Genomic DNA, 18233 nt, shown 5'->3' with positions numbered 1-18233 from the left:
CATTCTAAGCACAGTGAATGATGGTGGAAATTATTTTGCATATAAAGAATTTCCTTTATTGTCACATAAGCATCCACCTACACTGCCATCAAATCAGGTTAGTCCATGATTATTTTAAACATAGTTAAATAAGAGATAAAGATTTGGATGTTACTGAACAGTGCTTTTTATATTGTCATTTGAATATGGATGTACTCAGTGACCTAAGTGAATTTATATTCCACCTCCTCCAGTTTAGATTATTTATAAAATAATTCAGGGCACTCCTTTGTCAAAATAACACATTCCATCTAGAGAAGGCTAAATCAAGAGTCCCTGCTTCCTTTTCCCTATCCCCTGCCCCCAGAATAAGACTATTCATATGGAAAACAAAATACAGGCAACTATTAGAACAGTATCATCTCTTATTTACTTCACAAAACAGAATACAATATGGGTTGCTGTGAAATACAAATGAACTGTAATCCTCATCAGGTTTGGAAATAATGGATTCAGGCTAACATTTCCAGAAGAAATATGAAGGCAGTATTCTAAATTTCCTATTCTTTCCCAAATGAGTTTGCACAAAATGTGTCGCTAAGAAGAGTAATGTGCCCATCACATAGTGAAATTTCCCACTTGCAAAATGAAAATGAAAAGTCTGCATTTTAGGATGGCGTATTTAAACACATGCACCATGCTGTTCATACAGTAGGGAAAAGAAAGCTCCCCCTACTGGAGCATAAAAAAGCCTCATCTCGTTCCTGCACCCCATGGTTCCGTCACACGCAGGAAAGCATAGAAACATATAGTCTTGCCATTATCCCACACAGAATCCTGGTTCTCTCATCAAAACATTACATTTTCCTCATTTCAGTTAATTAAAGGACAGCTGGACATTTCGTTATTGCACCGGTCCCAGCTCTGTCTAGTTGAAATGGGGCATGTAAAGGTCTTGGTCCCAGATAGTTTTAAATTCCATGAATCTACTAGAGAATTTTTAAAAGGAAAACCTTTAAAGTTTGCATAGATGTATGCCTGCCTATGGCTTCCATGTACATACTAGGGAGGGTGAAGCTCAGCATGAATTTCTCCATCTCTGTATCTCTGTAAACACACACCGAGAGAAATCACAGGCACACATGCATACATACTTTAGAGGTTATTTTCTTCTATTCCATATAGGAGGAATAAAAAATCATGTGATGGTTATTAATGACTTGATATTAGCTTTTTTTGGCAATTGTCTAGACATAAGAAACCTAAGATATATCTATTTCAGTCTGTTTAGTGCAAAAAGCTAAAGCAAATGTGAGAGGTTTGGAGGCATAAATAGAATTTTTCCCCATGACATATAGGATATGTTTTGTCAAAAGGGCAAAGAATCCTTTATACCTTTACACCTAAAGGATTCTACTGATAATTTTCCTCAAATGATTTTCTAAGTTTTCATAGTTGAAGGATTTGCTATCTACAGAAAAACAAACAGAATAGGGGCATGGTCCAGGGGGACATTAAGCATAATTCCCATATCGCCTCATGGTTTGAGCATTACTTATATGAAACACTTTGGGTACACTCCCCTCTCATCAGGATCAGAGGGCAGCCTTTATCTGCAGAGAGATAACAGACACTTGGACCAATTCTTGCCTTTGAAATAGGTTCAGTTATAGTTCACCATTTTCAAGGCAAGGCCCATATTTTCATTTTTTTTCTTTTTTGATAAATATAAAACCTGGGGATTGTTATTTCTTCAGAATCAGCAAATAAATAAATGCATTCCAGCTCTTTCTCCTTATGGAACTACACCAATGACCTGCTTCTATAACAGCTCTAGACTCAACAACAAAGATTTCTGGAGGTTAAGAACTGGAAAATTTGGGGGCCTTCCTGGTGGGACAAGGGGTTAAGATGCAACCTATGAGGCTGTCCACAGCCTCTGTGGCAAGAGTTTGATCCCCAGCCAGGGAGCTACCCACATGGCACATCAGACCTCTCCTGCCTCACCCACTGTTACCCTCAGCAGTGTATTTCAGTAGGTCTGCCTGTTCTGTTCCCCACTCTGTCTCTGGTGAATCCTCGCACCCCACCCCACCCCACACCTCTGGACCGTACCCCAGTTCTTGTATGCATAAATAAATAAATCTTAAAAAAAAAGAACTGGAAATTAGGTTACCAAGGTTCCCAGTCCTCAGAAACCTTACGCATTACACTTCAAAGTGCTTTGGAAAATATGCTGATTAGATTTTTCACCAGATGATTTCAGAGTGTAAAGAGTGTGTGAGTGTGTATGGGAGTGTCTATGTGCATATGTGTATAGCTGTGGAAGTAGAGATCACACATAGATGATGTTCTTTGTTAGTTTTCTTGTCTCCTTTAATAGGTCCGGGTACAACCAAAAGATGCTTTGGCCTAGCCATATAGTTTGACAGCCATTCTTGGTTAGAACTTCCTCAGTTTTTGCACATTTTCAAGAAAATAATATAGTCTCACACTGAAAATAATTCATTTTTTTCTCCTCTCAATCCTGACTTATTAGACATAAAATGTTAAGAGATGCAACTTTTTAAACAAATGCACAAAATATGATTATGATCCCCAGTGAATGGGGGGAATACATAAATCAAAGATTTGTCACTCATTTGAAACAACTAGGATTGGGTTACCTCTTATAAAAAAGAGTGCACCTCTAAACACACTATACTAGGTATGTTGGAACCCATAAAATTTCCAATTACTGCTTCAGAATTTATTGTGCACATATGGAAAATAATACTTGTAAAACAGAAAGGGGTTTGTGCCTTGTGCTGTCAATACTGTGAAGGATGGGGTGATTATAAAGCAAATTAACAATACTTTTAAATGTGCATTCACTTATCTTTCCAATTAAATCCTTGTTAAACAACTGCACAGACAGTAATGGCGCTTCTGCAAAGCACTGATCAAGACAGTTTTATTGTAATTTTTACTCTGTAACAATTAATCAAGTAGGCATTTTCTTTATTATTAAATTATTTAGTTAATAAATATTCTCAATTGGCTAACATATTTGTAGTTTACATGTTATTTTTGATTTTCCTACAGTGGAACAAATTTGGGAGTATTTCCATTTTCAAGCAGAGGGACCATTAAGGAATGTGATTTTATGTCTTTTCTCTAGAAGAATAACTGTGAACAAGGGAAGTCCTTGAAACTTTAAACCTTTCAAAAACCCTATTTCAACCATTTTATTTTGTAAGGTATGCAAACACATTGCTTTCAGCAGATAAGAAATGAGAGGTTTTGCTTTAAGGCATCCTTCTGTTGGTGTAAGCATTGAAATTAGCATTTTAAAAGTTCATTAATAGCAGTTACAGATTTTTGAAACATGAAGCTGCACTTGAGCTAGAATTTCTTTTTCTTATCACAACCTGAATACTGTTTCTTTTATAAATACACAAAATTGTATAAAGGAAGTATCTGAGTATTTTTTCCATTTTTGAATTTCCATTTTTGTAATTTGTAGATCTGAATTTATTTAGCTGGTCTACATTACTTTGAAAGTGCTTTAAATGACTCTCTTTACAACCTTTTTTGTTTCAGCTTTATTTTGTAACTTTTAAAATTTTTAATTAGGAGGAATTTCTATGTAACTGGATTAGTAGGGAGGGCAATGATCTCAGAAATTACATCTGACTTTAGGATCCAGGAGGGCTATATTAATTTGGAAGTAAGAATAAACACATGAGAGATACAAATTTCTTGAGCCATAAACAGAAAACTCTATGCAAGGCTGGTTTTATAGCAGTCTAAGTGATGTGATTTAACGTAAGTAAGTCAACATTACTTGTTGAAAAGACTTTATGTTGAAACCTGATATTCTTACTGTTGGCCTGATTGTAGGAGGCTTCTTATATTTTGCTTTCCAGAGTAATAGAGAGACTGCACTAGTAGACTCAGATTAATACACTGTCACCATGGGGATTCTGAGTGGACTCTTGGAAGGTGAAATTGACAAAGTTCACCAAAGGAAGAGGTAAAGATGGGCTTCTTTAGTTATGATTGAAGAATGTGGGCTCACCAATCTCAATATCTTTTGTTTTTAAGATTTATTTTTATTTATTTATACATACAAGAATTGGGGTGTAGGCCAGAGGTACAGGGAGTGAGAGGATTCACCGGAGATAGAGTGGGGAGCAGAACAGGCAGGCCTACTGAAACACACTGCTGAGGGAAGCAGCGGGCGAGACAGGAGAGGTCTGCTGCGCCATGTGGGTTAGCTTCCTGGCCAGGGATCAAATTCATGTCTCAGTGGCTGGTGATAACTTGACAGTGCTGAGACTTTAACCCCTGCGCCACTGGGGAGGCCCTCAAAACTCAATATCTTGAAGGTCTCAAAGATGAGGGCAGGATGGCCAAGAGGCTCTGCCCACACACAACTGGCCCCTCTATGCTTTGACTAATGATTAATTCCAGTTTCCATGCAGACTAGTCTCTGGAAGTAGCGTGTAGTGCCAATGCTGAGCTGCACACTTCTTTCTCCTGGTTGGGTTTTTGGCAAGCAGACCTAGATGTTCTGGCCAATACAACTTTATTGAGGATTGATAATTCCCTTGGCACATGATGTGCAAATGGGGAATCCAGAGGCAAGTGTGAAGTCCATCCACTATCTAACACTTGGCAATGGGGAGAGATGCTATGAGATACAGACTAAAACCAGTGCTGAAGCACAGGTGCAAAATGCCATGGTAGTATAGCAGAAGAAGCAGTCAATTCTCACTAAGATTAATTCCAGGAATCAAGAAGTTTTTCTTAAGGAGGTGAGTTTATCAGTCAGCAAAACAAATGATGCTGTATGTACCTCTTGTTTGGAAAGAGATCTGCTGGTCCTTCCATTGGGACCAATCAAATAATAATAGACATGTATACTCTAGACCCTATGGCTGGTGGGACACTGAATTTCTATATCCTGAGCAGAGAAAGGTGAGTGAACCCCTACCCCCTAGATTGTTAGTAATGAAAGGAATGGATTAACAAAAAAGGGAGAACAGGGCACTAGCTCAGAAAAAAATGTACCAGGGAGGGCAGAGACCACAAAAACAAATAATCTGGCGAAATGTAAAAGATGAGGAGATGGTGAAACGGCAAGAAAGAATTAAGCAAGAATTTAAGCAAAATTATTCCAGTGGGCTTTTTGGAATCTCACAAGCATTATGTTAAGTAGACTATTGGGCACTCCGCTTGCCCCAAGAGCCTCCAAGATTGAGAACAGGCATTAGAAGAGCACAGCTAGGTTTTAAATCCAGCTCGCCTCTAGATTACCATGAGACACATAGTGCCTTCTCCAAGTGTCAGCAGAATGAACAAATGCAACTTTCAGCAATTCATTTAAATGCATAGGGACTTTTGTTCATCTATAAAATGGATAGCTTTCTTATAAAGATCCAGTGAGACAGCATTTAAAAGTGCTTTAGAGAACTCAAGTACTGACAGTCTTGTGGCATGTTCAAAGGAGTAAAATATTCTCTTAAAGAGGATTTGCCTAGTTCTTTAAAATAAAACGCGTATTTCTTTACCTATTTCAAAAGAAATATGTGTCAATTGTAAGTAATTTGCAAACAGTTTAGGGAAAAAAATCTCAACAAAAATCACCAGTACCTAGTCTTTTTTTCCCCTGGAACATAGCTCAGCAATACACAGTGAAATCATCCACTTCAAGAATGATATCTAACATGAGTAAAATGCCTTGCTTTTTTTAACATTTATTTATTTGTACAAGAACTGGGGTACAGGCCAGAGGCACAGGAGGGTGAGAGAATTCACCGGAGACAGAGTGGGGAGCTGAACAGGCAGATGGACCGAAAACACCACTGAGGAGAGCAGCAGGTGAGACAGAAGAGGTCTGCCGTGCCATGTGTGTATCTCCCTGGCCAGCCGGGGATCGAACCAGTACTACAGAGGCTGTGGACAGCTTCACAGCACTGCGCTCAACCCACTGTGCCACTGGGGAGGCCCCTTGCCTTTTTTTTTTAAGTAAAGACCCAAGCCCAGTTCTGGGGCCTCCCTGGTGGCACAAGGGTTTAAGCACAGCACTGTGAAGTTATCCGCAGTCTCTGCAGCCAGGGAGCCACCCACATGGCACAGCAAACCTTTCCTGTCTTGCCCGCTGCTCCCCTCAGCAGTGTATTTCAGCCAGTCTGTCTGTTCTGCTCCCCACTCTGTCTCTGGTGAATCCTCTCACCCTCCAGTGCATCTGGCTTGTACCCTGGTTCTTGTATAAAAAAATAAATCTTTTTTAAAAAAGACCCAACCCCAGCTCTAATCAGTACATTAATTAAAATGTTTAGAGATTCTATCAGGTATAATACAGTCTTCCAGGTGAAATAGGACAGACAAAAGATATGAGCTCTGCTTTTAAGAAGTGTTTAGTGTGTTGAGGAGATAAGAACATAATTTTTGCTAATGATAAATGATAACATACACAATATAGGAGATTTTATGAATTAGATAGCTGAAATTACAAGCATAAGATTTAAAGGGAGCTGCAATTCCTGTGGGTTGGGGTAGTCTAGGGATATTTTGAGAGATATTTAAACAATCAAAGGAAGACATAAGATACTCTTTCCTTAAAAAGAAACCATATGTCTCATTATAATACAATAGAGGTCTGTGTTAGGTTAGGTGTGAAGGACATATTTTAATATAACTTCCATTTCTCTAAGGCGCAGCATCTTCTAGTGTAACAAATTCATTGTTTCATATGATTGACATCTCAAGAGAACAGATTTTCTTGCCTTAAAAGTAAGAAAGTTGCCCTGGGATGGTTAAATGACTTGGGCAAGATGACGCAGCTACTAAGAGGTGATATGGAAATTGACCCAATTTTTCTAATTCATTATAGCTTATTGACTAAAGGAAATGATTTAAATAGAAAATGAGGCAACTTAGAATGTGAAGTTTACCTGGCATCAATCAGTCACGGTTACTATATCTTAGCTGAACTACTATAACTACCTCCTAATTGGGCCCTTGTTCTTACTTTTGCTCTCTATAATTATTCTTCGAATAGAATGATTTTAAGACAAATAAATAAATAAGACCATTTCCTGATTATCAACCCTCTCCACACCAGTGACTTAGATAAAAAAAACCAAAACCATTTATTTTGATTTACAAGGGCCTCCCTGGGTGTCCACCTGTGTTCTGGTATCATACAAGCCTTGATTCCTCAGCCTCCCTCTTCCTGCTCTGCTTTTCTCAAAGACCTTCTCAGACTATCTAACTGAGGATTACCCCTTCCATCCTAGCATGTCACTATCTTGATCTCGATGTGATATGCAAGAATTGTGCACATTTGCTTGTTATCTAACTTTTGACATTAAAATGAACACTCCAACAGAGCCTGATTCTCCAAGCACCTAGAGGACAGTCTCATTTATAGAAGGTTTACAACAAATACTTTTGAATGAATGTATCCCCACCTGAAGTTTTTCTTAGATAAATTAAAATCTTATTTTTACTTAAGCTAATTTACATTTTTCCTGATTCTTCTCATATATTGGGAGTATGACAAGACTAAGACAGTCACTTGCAGTTTCAGCCAGACTTCTAACATGGGCTTGGCAGGGCTTTGGCAACAAGCAATGTGACCAAAATGCTTCCTATCTGGAATTTCACATAAATAGGTGATAGACTGAATGTGGGCTTAGTACCACTTGGATTGGGAGTCATCCATTGCTTAGGAAGTCTTTTTTGGTCAAAGGGCCAAGTTATCAAGGCTGCATCTGGCCATGCAGCTTGATTGTTGCTTCCTCTTTTCACCAAGTCTTTCTTAAGTGGTCCATGTCAGACAGTCAGATCATGAATTTAGTGGAAGAGGGAGATGGAAGTGGGGAATAGTATATGATTTATTAGATTGGTAAGGCAGAAATGTTGGAGCTCTAAAAGTTTTCTTCCTTGGGACTGTATTTTTTTCTGGTTCTAAAAGCTAAAGTTAGGCCTCCCCTGGTGGTGCAGGTGGTTGAGTGCAGCACTGTGCAGCTGTCTGCAGCCTCTGCAGCGCCGGTTTTCCCTGTTGGCTGGCGAGGGTCCCACATGGCACGGCAGACCTCTCCTGTCTTGCACGTGGCTCCCCTCAGCAGTGTATTTCGTCAGTCTGCCTGTTCTGTTCCCCACCCTGTCTCTGGTGAATCCTCTCACCCTCCCGCGCATCTAACTTGTACCCTGGTTCTTGTATAAATAAATAAATAAATCTTTAAAACAAAAAAAGAAAGAAAGAAAGAAAGAAAGAAAGAAAGAAAGAAAGAAAGAAAGAAAGAAAGAAAGAAAGAAAGAAAGAAAGAAAGAAAGAAAGAAAGAAAGAAAGAAAGAAAGAAAGAAAGAAAGAAAGAAAGAAAGAAAGAAAGAAAGAAAGAAAGAAAGAAAGAAAGAAAGAAAGAAAGAAAGAAAGAAAGAAAGAAAGAAAGAAAAAACTCCTGGAAAAAAAAAAAAGCTAAAGTTTGCTTTTTGATCAGAGGCTAACTATCACTGGTGACCCAAGATTATTCATTAATTCTCTTGTCAAGTTCATTCATGATGAACAAATATTTATGCAAAAGCTATTGCTTGCCAGATGCAATGAGAACTGAGGAGACTGAACTGATCTAAAACAGGCAAGGTCTTGCTCACACAGATCAACAGTGTAGTGGAAGCAGGCAGGCACTGAAGCAACAAATAAAGAAACTAGGTTTCTACAGATAGCGTGTGTTTGAAGAAAAGAAAACTAGATATTGGGATGGAAACTGGCTGGCTGGTGAAAACAGAAGCTCATATGATGTAACTATTGAGGAAAGCCTTGTTGAAAAGGTTAGTTAAGTGTTAGAAGGCGTGCGTCTTGTGAAAAGTACATTTCAGGTAGGCAGGAGCAAAAGCCAAAACTCTGGGAAGGAAATGAACTTGATGTATCTGAAGAAAGAAGGAAACTAGGGTAGTTGGAGTTAATGAAAATGGTGAGATCAGAGAGGTAAAAAGAAGCAGAAACTGGGGGCTTAGTATTTTCTCACTAAATTATACTGACTAAATCACTGGTGGTCTTAGCTATTGAAATAGCATATCCATACCTATACAGGCTCTAAATGAATTAGGATATCACTTGTTGGATTTGTTGTTGTATTTCCAGCATGTTGCTTGACATAACTGGGGATTTTTAAGTGTCTGTCAATGAATGAATGACGTCAAAGTCCTATTTTATGGAGGTCAACTCTCAGTTCCATATCAATCCTGATGTACTGAGACCCTCCGAAAGGAGGAAAACTAACAGGGTTACCTGCCAATTCTTTTCCAAGGGACCCATGAATGTGTGGGTTTAAAAGAATGGGTTTTGGGGTCTTGAGTGACATGAAGTCATTCACATCATTTGAGCCTAACTTCAACCCCCACACTTATAAACTTTGGAACGTACTTCACGGAACCTGAAAAAATTTCTAACCTGTTATTTTTCCTTATCAGAAACAGCTATGAAATGATGAGAATGCATCTTTTCTATAGCACATTTTTGTTCGGAAATGTTTCTAAAGTACAAGAAGCACCTTGGAAAAGAGGTGCTATATAAATATATGTGAGTCACTGATTGTAACTACCAACAGGGATTTCCTATGTGAAAATAAAAATAAAAGCATACCTTCCAAATTCAAATTTCAGAGTATAGGGGTTAACGCGAGCGATATGGTTTCATTGCCATTTATCCAATTCTGATTTTCTCCTTACCAGTCATAACCAACATTTTGGATATACAAGATGGCTGGCTGAGTTCTGCCACTAATCCCAGTATCATTCCTGACAATGCCCAATTGCTAATGATATACTCCAAGAGGAGCAGCAAGCCACCTCTCCTCCAGCTTTGACTTTTGAGGCAAAGAATGGGGATATGGATACTTCTATTCTTTATTCCTGTCTCATGATTCTAAAATTAAGCACTAAGTTATAGGACTATGGAAGAAAATGTAGTATAAAGTTATCTTGAATTTTCTTTACTGGGATATTCCAAAAGTGAAACTTACACAAGGTTATAAAGCTGATTTGCATGAGAAGTTCATCAGTGTCTCAGTTTATTTTTTTAGGAACAAGTCTTTATCTAGTTCTTATGAAGTATTGACCATCTTGCTATATTGGGATCACAAAGATGAATCAACTTCCCTGCTCTAGATGAGGCCACAGGGAGCTAAGTGTCATTTAATAAAAGGATATTTTAAAATGAAGTTTTCTCTTATAAAGTGCCCCACAGGAGCTTCCCTGGTGGCACATCCAGTTGAGTGCAGGTGTGAAGCTGTCCACAGCCTCTGCAGCACGGGTTCAATTCCTGGCCGGCCAGGGAGATTCCCACATAGCACGGCAGCCCTCTTCTGTCTCACCTGCTGCTCTCCTCAGCAGTGTATTTTGGTCCTTCTGCCTGTTCTGTTCCCTATTCTGTCTCTGGTGAATCCTCTCACCCTCCCATGCCTCAGGCCTGTACCCCAGTGCTTGTATAAATAAATAAAACCTTAAAAAAATAAAAAAAAATAAGTGCCCCACAAGTTGAAAAACAGGACAGTGTAGTATTATAAGTAATTACTGAATCTTTGATGTTAAAAAGAAAAAAAAAATTCTTCCTTCCCCTGCCACCCGCCATGGTAAATTGAATCCAACCAACAATACATTCTTTGGTGTAAGTTTAAAATAGTTTCACTTTCTGGTTTCATAACATATTAATTTTATGGCCTGAGAAAAGTTCCTTAATCTTTCTGAACCCTTGTTTTATTGTGTGAATAATGTGGATAATAAAGTGTATCTACCTTGCAAAACTTAAGGAGAGTTAGAGATAGTTCTATGCTGCATACTGTCTTTTAATAGATTCTCAATTAAATGCTTTCACTATTATCAGCACCACTCTATTACATCTAAAAAATATTATTTACTCTTTAGCTTTGTTAGCAAACTTTTATGTAAAATAGCTTTTCATTTATCCTATTATTTACATTGAAACAGGGTTACATTTGCAAAAATATGTCAGTAATTTTAATCATACTAATAATATATATGTTACTTCCATGTTTTTTTAAATGATATACTCCAAGTCGTGATTCAAAGTCATAAAAATAGGCATTATAACATCAATCAAGAGTGAAAGAGAAAAGCTCTCATCACAAGAAAATCTGTTAAGTAAAAAGGAGTTCATAGTCTCCATAGTCTTTTTCTGCTTTCCTCTAACATAAACCTCATATGTCATGTGGCTTATATGTCCTGACACCACTAGATAACCTGACTAAAACTATTTGGATATTGTCCAGCAGTTACCAAATCTGCTGTGCGCTTGAACTACCGAGGAAGATTTCTTCTAAAACGTATACTTGTAGCTTGGACCCCAGACTTTTTACATCAGAGTTTCTATAACTGGTTCAAAAATCTCTATTTTTGAAAACCCTACAACTTCATTCTTGTGGCAGACAGACCTTAAGAAGCCTTGCTCAGATTCCTCTCCTTCCTTGTGTTCCTACTTTGTGAAGTCCCTTTCCTCAGCTATGGGTATAAATTCAGACTTGCTACTAATCAACAGAATGTAGCAAAGGTGATCATACATAAGCTTCATGATTATCTGACGTACGATCATAAATTCTGCCTTTGCTATTAGTTTCTTGTCTTGCTGCTTTAATGAAGCAAGTTGCCACATTGTGAGATGTCCTATGGAGAGGTTCACAGGTGTCGGGTCAATAGCCTGTTGATGTTGAGGCCTTCACAAAGAACTAAGTCCTGACAATAATCATGTGCAATTGGAAGCAAATCTGCCCCCAAATCAAAGCTCCAGATGAGGACACACCCCTGGCAACACACTGATTGCAGATTTAGAGGATTCAACCAATTCATCCCCAAAAACTTCTGACCCACAAAAACCAGGAGATAACAAATGTGTGTTGGCTAAGCAACCAAGTTGGTGGCAATATGGTACAAAGCATTAGATTACCAGTAAAATTCTGAAATGTAGTCAGAATTGGAAACCAGTGCTGATAGAATGGTTGTAACAGGATAAGCATGGTGTTTTTTCACACTAATTTTTAGTAACTACTCATTGATTCTGATGGTGATGATGATGATTTTTGTGATGATAGGCTTTTTATACATATTCTTGAGAGTTTCCTTGGGGATTAGTAGTTTCAAAACTCTGACTAACTTTTGGACTCTTCCAACTTTTGGTCTGAGTAAAATCTACATTGTAAAGACATAGCCTAAAATCTCAGTAGATTTCATTCACTTTTCCAGTGAACATGAAGCTATTGTTTTGCAATCTGGAACCTCCCAAAAGTCTATTGAAAGCATAAAAGTTGATTTCTCCTCTGTGTCCAGGAACCCAAAAGACTTATTAATTTGACTATAAATGAGATGAAACTTTGATAGCAAAGAATCTCCAAAGCTTTCCCATATTGTTTTTTTCCCCAGAAAAACAACCTTATCATCACAGAAAATTCAGTCATATGAAGGCCAAAAACTATATCTGATCATTATTACTTGGTATTAAATTCATCATGCTATTAAAAAATCTAATATTGATCTAATTTTATCCATGTCCTATAAAAGTTAATGCTAATTAGCACTGGGTTGATTCAGAGTTTTTAAAGTACTCACAATCTCATTATTATCTCCATTTTGAAAATGAAGAGATTTGCAATTTGAAGGGGTTAAAGTAGTTTCTAGACTATCAAGTAGATCAGAATCACAATAAGGAGACAATTGCATCAGTCCTTATCAGATGCATTCTCTTTATCAAATGGTCTCCACCTTTAATTGTTTCCCTACCAAATTAGGTCAGCTCCTTATCACTTTCTATGCAAATTATGAATTATTATTTACAATAAGCATACCTATAATCTTGCATTAAAATAAGTAGCTGGTCTCAGTGTGCATTAGAGACTAGAGTTATTCCTAACTTGTTAGAATATTATTTATTAACTAAAAACTGTATCGATGTGCATGAATGTGAAGAGCTTATTGTTTTGACCTCTGTGTTCAGCATTATTTACTAATGACAATACACATTCCTAAGAAGCTAGAAAGCAATACAAGTTTTGCCATCAATAATCTTTGAGCTCCCTGACTCAATGTATCTGAAAAATGAGGTCTAAGAAAGTTTCCAAAGCCCTGAACAATGTTAAAGTCTGGCCCTTTTATGATCAAGTGATCTTTTCAGCTTTAATGGGAAAAATAAATCACTGTTAAAAGATAATCTTGTCACATGGAAGCCAGAAAGGTGCAATATCAATGATTCGACTTACCAAAAAACCACCCTGCGGAATGGGATAAAGCAAGTAACACAGTTTGTTTTGTTGTTGCTGTGCTTGGTGGTGAGAACGAAGTAGGCTTAAGGAAATACCTCGTTTTAAAAATAATAAGAGGGCAATATAAACTTGCTTAATAGAAAAATAAATGGACTTGATACCGGAGATATTTTATAAGAACAGAACTAGAAGTTTTGAAATCCTTTTCCAGATCATTTCTGTTTCAAACAATTGCTTATTTCATAATGCAACTGCCTATTGTTCACATTCTTTCATTCTTTCCTTTTTTATTCAATTTTTGATGCTGCAAATAATATGAAAAGCACAGGGATAGCTGCTAAAGTTAATGCTTTGTTGTTCTTTGTTGTACAAGTTTAAATAAAAGTAGTTTAGATATAGTTGGTAACACAAAATTGTTTCTCTAATAGTTTATTTTCAGTGGAACTTATTCTTTGCATGTTCGAAATAAGCAAATTCATCTCTTTAAGCCAATATTTAATTTGGATTATTATGCCAATAAGATTTGGGTGAATAAAGATATGCAAAGTGCAAGACTGTAAATTAATGGGAAAAAAACTCTCTTCTGTTTAAATCGCACACACTCATATGCACACACACACATACACACACCCACACACCCAATTAAGATTCTTGGCCACATTGATTTATGGCATTTATGTATTTTGTTCTTCTGGGTGTGAAAAATGAAGGAGGGTGTCCCTAAGAATCTTCCTTAGTTTTTTTTTCTAAATATGGAAAACATGTATAAAATTGTGGTAAGAAGTAACTTCCTTCAGTTAAGAGAAGTGGCTCGAGGAAATATCTGTTACTGTGTACTAAGAAATACCCCTGTGGAAAATTCCCAGTCACTTCTTCCAGCAGTGTTTCACAGCTCTCCCATTGACTCATGAACTTGGGAAGCTTCATAGCTGACATTTTCCAAAAGGGATGCCAGTCTTTCTTGTCCTTTTTTTAATGGTCAAAGAGAATGTCTAAGAAATAGCAATGAGAGTCTGAACAGAATTTGGAGTTTGGGGAAAGGCCTAGAAGGGCAGCTCAAGCCAGAGTGCTGATGGCAGGAGGAGGGGGAATTCAGCCTGGTGGGATTTCCATCCAACACCACTGTCAAAAGTTCTCAAGACAGTTATGCAGCCTCCATGCTGAAATCTGTCCTTTGCAAAAGTAGCCCCTCAAGAAAACCATCAGGTCACAGATCATTCTGAAGAATCAACGCAGTGTCACAGGCTGATGACAGGTTGACATCTAAGGTCGTGGACCAGCTTTCTTTGGGGGATGCCTCATAGAGTGGGAGAGTTGCATCAGCAAAATGTCACTGAAAGCTGTCACCAAATGCAACAAACAGGGGAGAGCACTACTCACTAATGTACGATAGCTCAGTAAATCAGGAATCCTCAATGCCTTTCCTGAAGGCAGTAACACAATACTGTATTAAAGTAGTTTCTTGGTCCAAACACAAATACATAATGTCCTGCAGAGAATGGCAGTGCCAGGCTTCTTCATAGCTGTGATGTTTGGCTTTTTCCCAGGCATCTCTTCCTTGAACAGTTTAGTCAAACTCTCAACAGGGCAGTATTTATCATTTACTAATACTAGAAAGCAGAGTGCAATCAGAAAGTCACTACCAAATGCTTGTAGCATGAAAACACTAATCTCCATGTATATAAGGAGGAAAACAACAATGAATGAATGAAAATGCAGAATCACAGTAGTGCTTTTCAGCATAGTGCCTGAGTCAGAGAGACCTGAGGTCTAGTCCTAGGTCCCTCATGTGCGTTCTTTATGAACTTAGGACATTATTTAACATCTCTGAGTCTCAGTTTCCTTATCTCTGAAATGGGAGCAATAACAGTCCCTCTAGAAATGATTAAATAAATTATATAAGTAAAGCAATTGCTAGAAGAATGCCTAACACATAATAAATTATGAAAATATGCTGCTACTTTTATAATAATAATTATTCTCATCATCTTTACTAGTTATAATTGGGAAATACTTTTCAAAAGTGATCACTTTGAATTTAACTTGTATGCCATCTGATCTGGAAGTATAATAAGGGTATCCAATTCCTACTGATTTAGTGAGTCAAACAGAAAACCAAAACAAATTGAATCATTCAACTGGTGTATTTAGAATTGCTGATGATTATAGCATTCAAGAAAGTTAGTGAAATACATAAATTGCAATTGAACTGTTCTTGAAAATCCCCCAAATCAGTTTTCGTTTGTCTATCCTAATGGTGGGTAGGGCTTGTTCATTTGAAAAATGTATATTTAGAGTCTTCTGAAAAGGAAACATTGTAGAATGTGAACAACAAGGAGATAAAAGGTGTTAATACAAATAGAGTATGCCCAAATCATTTATTTTCTTCTTTGAATACAAAAAGAATGTATTGCATTCATACACGATTTTATGCTTTTCATAAAATCATCACTGTATGAAGACTTTACTTCATTGTGTGTGTACACACACACGCACGCACACGCACACACACCCCACACGTGCACACACAGCAACATTGTATACACTGTTCCCAGCAGCCCAGTGATTCTCTTCTAAGCTCTGCTGTCAGAGGTGGATACGGAGGGGAAGGTATGGTGGCAGCACCAAGGATATGCTCCTTTCCAAACATTTCAGTCAAAGGATAATCTGATTAACAAAATTTGAGAGACTATATACACATTTCTTTTGTAATTTAATTAAAAGATAAACTCCACAACACAACTTGGACAAAATTATCAGTACTGAAAGGTCCGATACAGCATCATTTGTGTCACGTGTGTCTATTCTGGCGGTGCTGCAGACCAGGGAGACCAGTTTACTGACAATTCTATGTTCCCAGATTCCAACTCAGGCCTCTGTCCAGCTTTACATTGTCAACTCTTACAGAAACTCTTATGCAGCATGGGAGGAGGATGAAGTTGGGATTGCAAAAGACGAGATGGACATATTTCATATTTTCATTGCAGATTTTTTTTTGCCTATTCAAACTGCTGAGCATAATTTTTTTTTAAAGCAGGAAATGCAACTAGTGTTTGTTTCTAGCATGGCTTCTGTTTTGAAATTTCTTTTTTGTAGAAGAAATGTGTTGCCCAGCTGTCTAGAATCCCAATCAGGATATGGTTTCAGCATGAAAAATATTACAAGAATGATTTTAGCTGGTTGTAAACAGAAGTGAAAATGAGGCTGGGGTATTTTATCCATTTTTTAATCCATAGAGGGGACACTTTCATTCAGTCCAACAGGGCCCTAGTGAATAAATGATATAAAATTTATTTCTATAATTTTCTTTTGCCCAAAAAGGAGAGTAATTGTGAAAGACAAAAGGGTCGCACTGGTGAGCAGACAGAGGTGTGGAAATTCTCAGTTATAGAAATTCTTGAAATAAAAATTGTGTGGCGATTGAGTAAATGTACTATAAGCAACACTTAAAAGGATGGTTCTGTCCCAAACTGAACTGCTGGGGAGTTTAATGTTTCACAGTATTAATACTTCTTCTATCTAATACACACACATGCACACTCACACCCATTATTCAACAAATAGTAATTATGAAATCTCTGTGGAGGTCTCAGGACTACCTCTGGATAATGGGAGAAGGTTCAAGGATAAATCAAGTCCTGCTAAAATATATAGAGATTTATGGAAAATACAGGCATTTCAACTAGTATCCTGTTTTCATATTCCAAGATTTACAGATTTTAATGTTTCTGAAATGTAATCACTAAGTACATTTGATTACATTGTCTCTAAAAGATGACATTATATTCCTGGATTTTATAAGAGATGGAACTTTAAAGAGTTTGTTGTCTATATACTGCTGTAAATTCAGCTACTCAGAAAAAGGGGACACAGATAAATAATCTGACTGGACTTTTGAACACTTCCTGGAAAAACAATATTTGTAATTTGGTTGCAAAAGACTAAGGAGAAAAATACGAGGCAGGAAGCTTGTGTGTGAGGGGGGGCAGGGAGAAGAGACAGGAGGATATCAATAGTGTAGGCAAGAGAATAGCATGCCCTTTTCCTAATCCCTGGGGTATTTTAAGGCCTCTAGTGGATATCTGAAACTTTGGAAAGTATGGGACTCTATAGATACTGTTTTTCCTTATATATATATACTATGATAAAGTTTAATTTATAAATTGGAAATAGTAAGAAATTAAGAACGGTAAGTAATAATAAAAGAAGACAAATTTCAACTCTTAAAAGTTATTGGAGGGTCTCCCTGGTGCAAGGAGTTAAGCACCACACTATGAAGCAATCTGTAGCCTTTGCAGCATGAGTTAAATCTCTGGCTGGCCAGGGAGAAACCCACATGGCACAGCAGACCTTTCCTGTCTCTCCTGCTGCTCCCCTCAGCAGTGTTTTTCAGTCACTCTGCCCGTCTGTTCCCTACTCTAGCTCTTGTATGCATAGATAAATAAATCTTTTAAAAAAATAAAAGTTTTTGGAGACAATATGATCTCTCTCTGTGTGAAATACTGTATATAATATTTTCAGATCCCTGTTGATAGCAGATAAGTGAAATGGAGATAAGCTGACTGTGCATAAGCTGGGACTACTGTATACAAAGACTTGAAGAAATACAACAGTATGTAAATATGAGAGTACATTTAGGAATGCATTGTGATATATATGTATTTAGAGGATTTGAAGGTAGCTCAAAGGTAGATAGATGGGAAGCCAGATTATGAAGACTTTGTGTAAATTCTCCTGAAGGTAATGAAATATCATTGACTGTAAATGAAAGGAAAACTTACATGCATTGAACTAACAGGGATTTTTTCACATTCTAAGAGAATGGATTGTGTTATCTCATTTAATTCTCAAAAATGTTTCCAAGGTATTTTCCCCATTTCTACTGATAAGAAACAAAGCACATAGATGTTAGATAAAAATGCCAAGGACACAAGAAGAACTCTGCGTGGGTTCTACTTCAAATGTCTGATTGTAATACCTGTTATCTGTGGC

The 18233-nt window shown here is 37.4% G+C and overlaps 1 protein-coding gene across 1 annotated transcript in view; it reads right to left on the bottom strand.

The window, feature by feature from the left end:
• The window catches only part of ARHGAP15 (Rho GTPase activating protein 15), a gene marked incomplete at both ends in the record, with an annotated part of 604948 nt that overhangs the window by 183632 nt on the left and 403083 nt on the right, over positions 1 to 18233 (bottom strand). The window lies entirely within an intron of this gene.

Source organism: Talpa europaea (assembly GCF_964194135.1).
Source record: "Talpa europaea genome assembly, chromosome: 1".
In the NCBI taxonomy this organism is placed as follows: domain Eukaryota; kingdom Metazoa; phylum Chordata; class Mammalia; order Eulipotyphla; family Talpidae; genus Talpa; species Talpa europaea.
The sequence above is the reverse complement of the archived record's forward strand: the minus strand, read 5'-3'. Positions and strand labels throughout refer to the sequence as shown.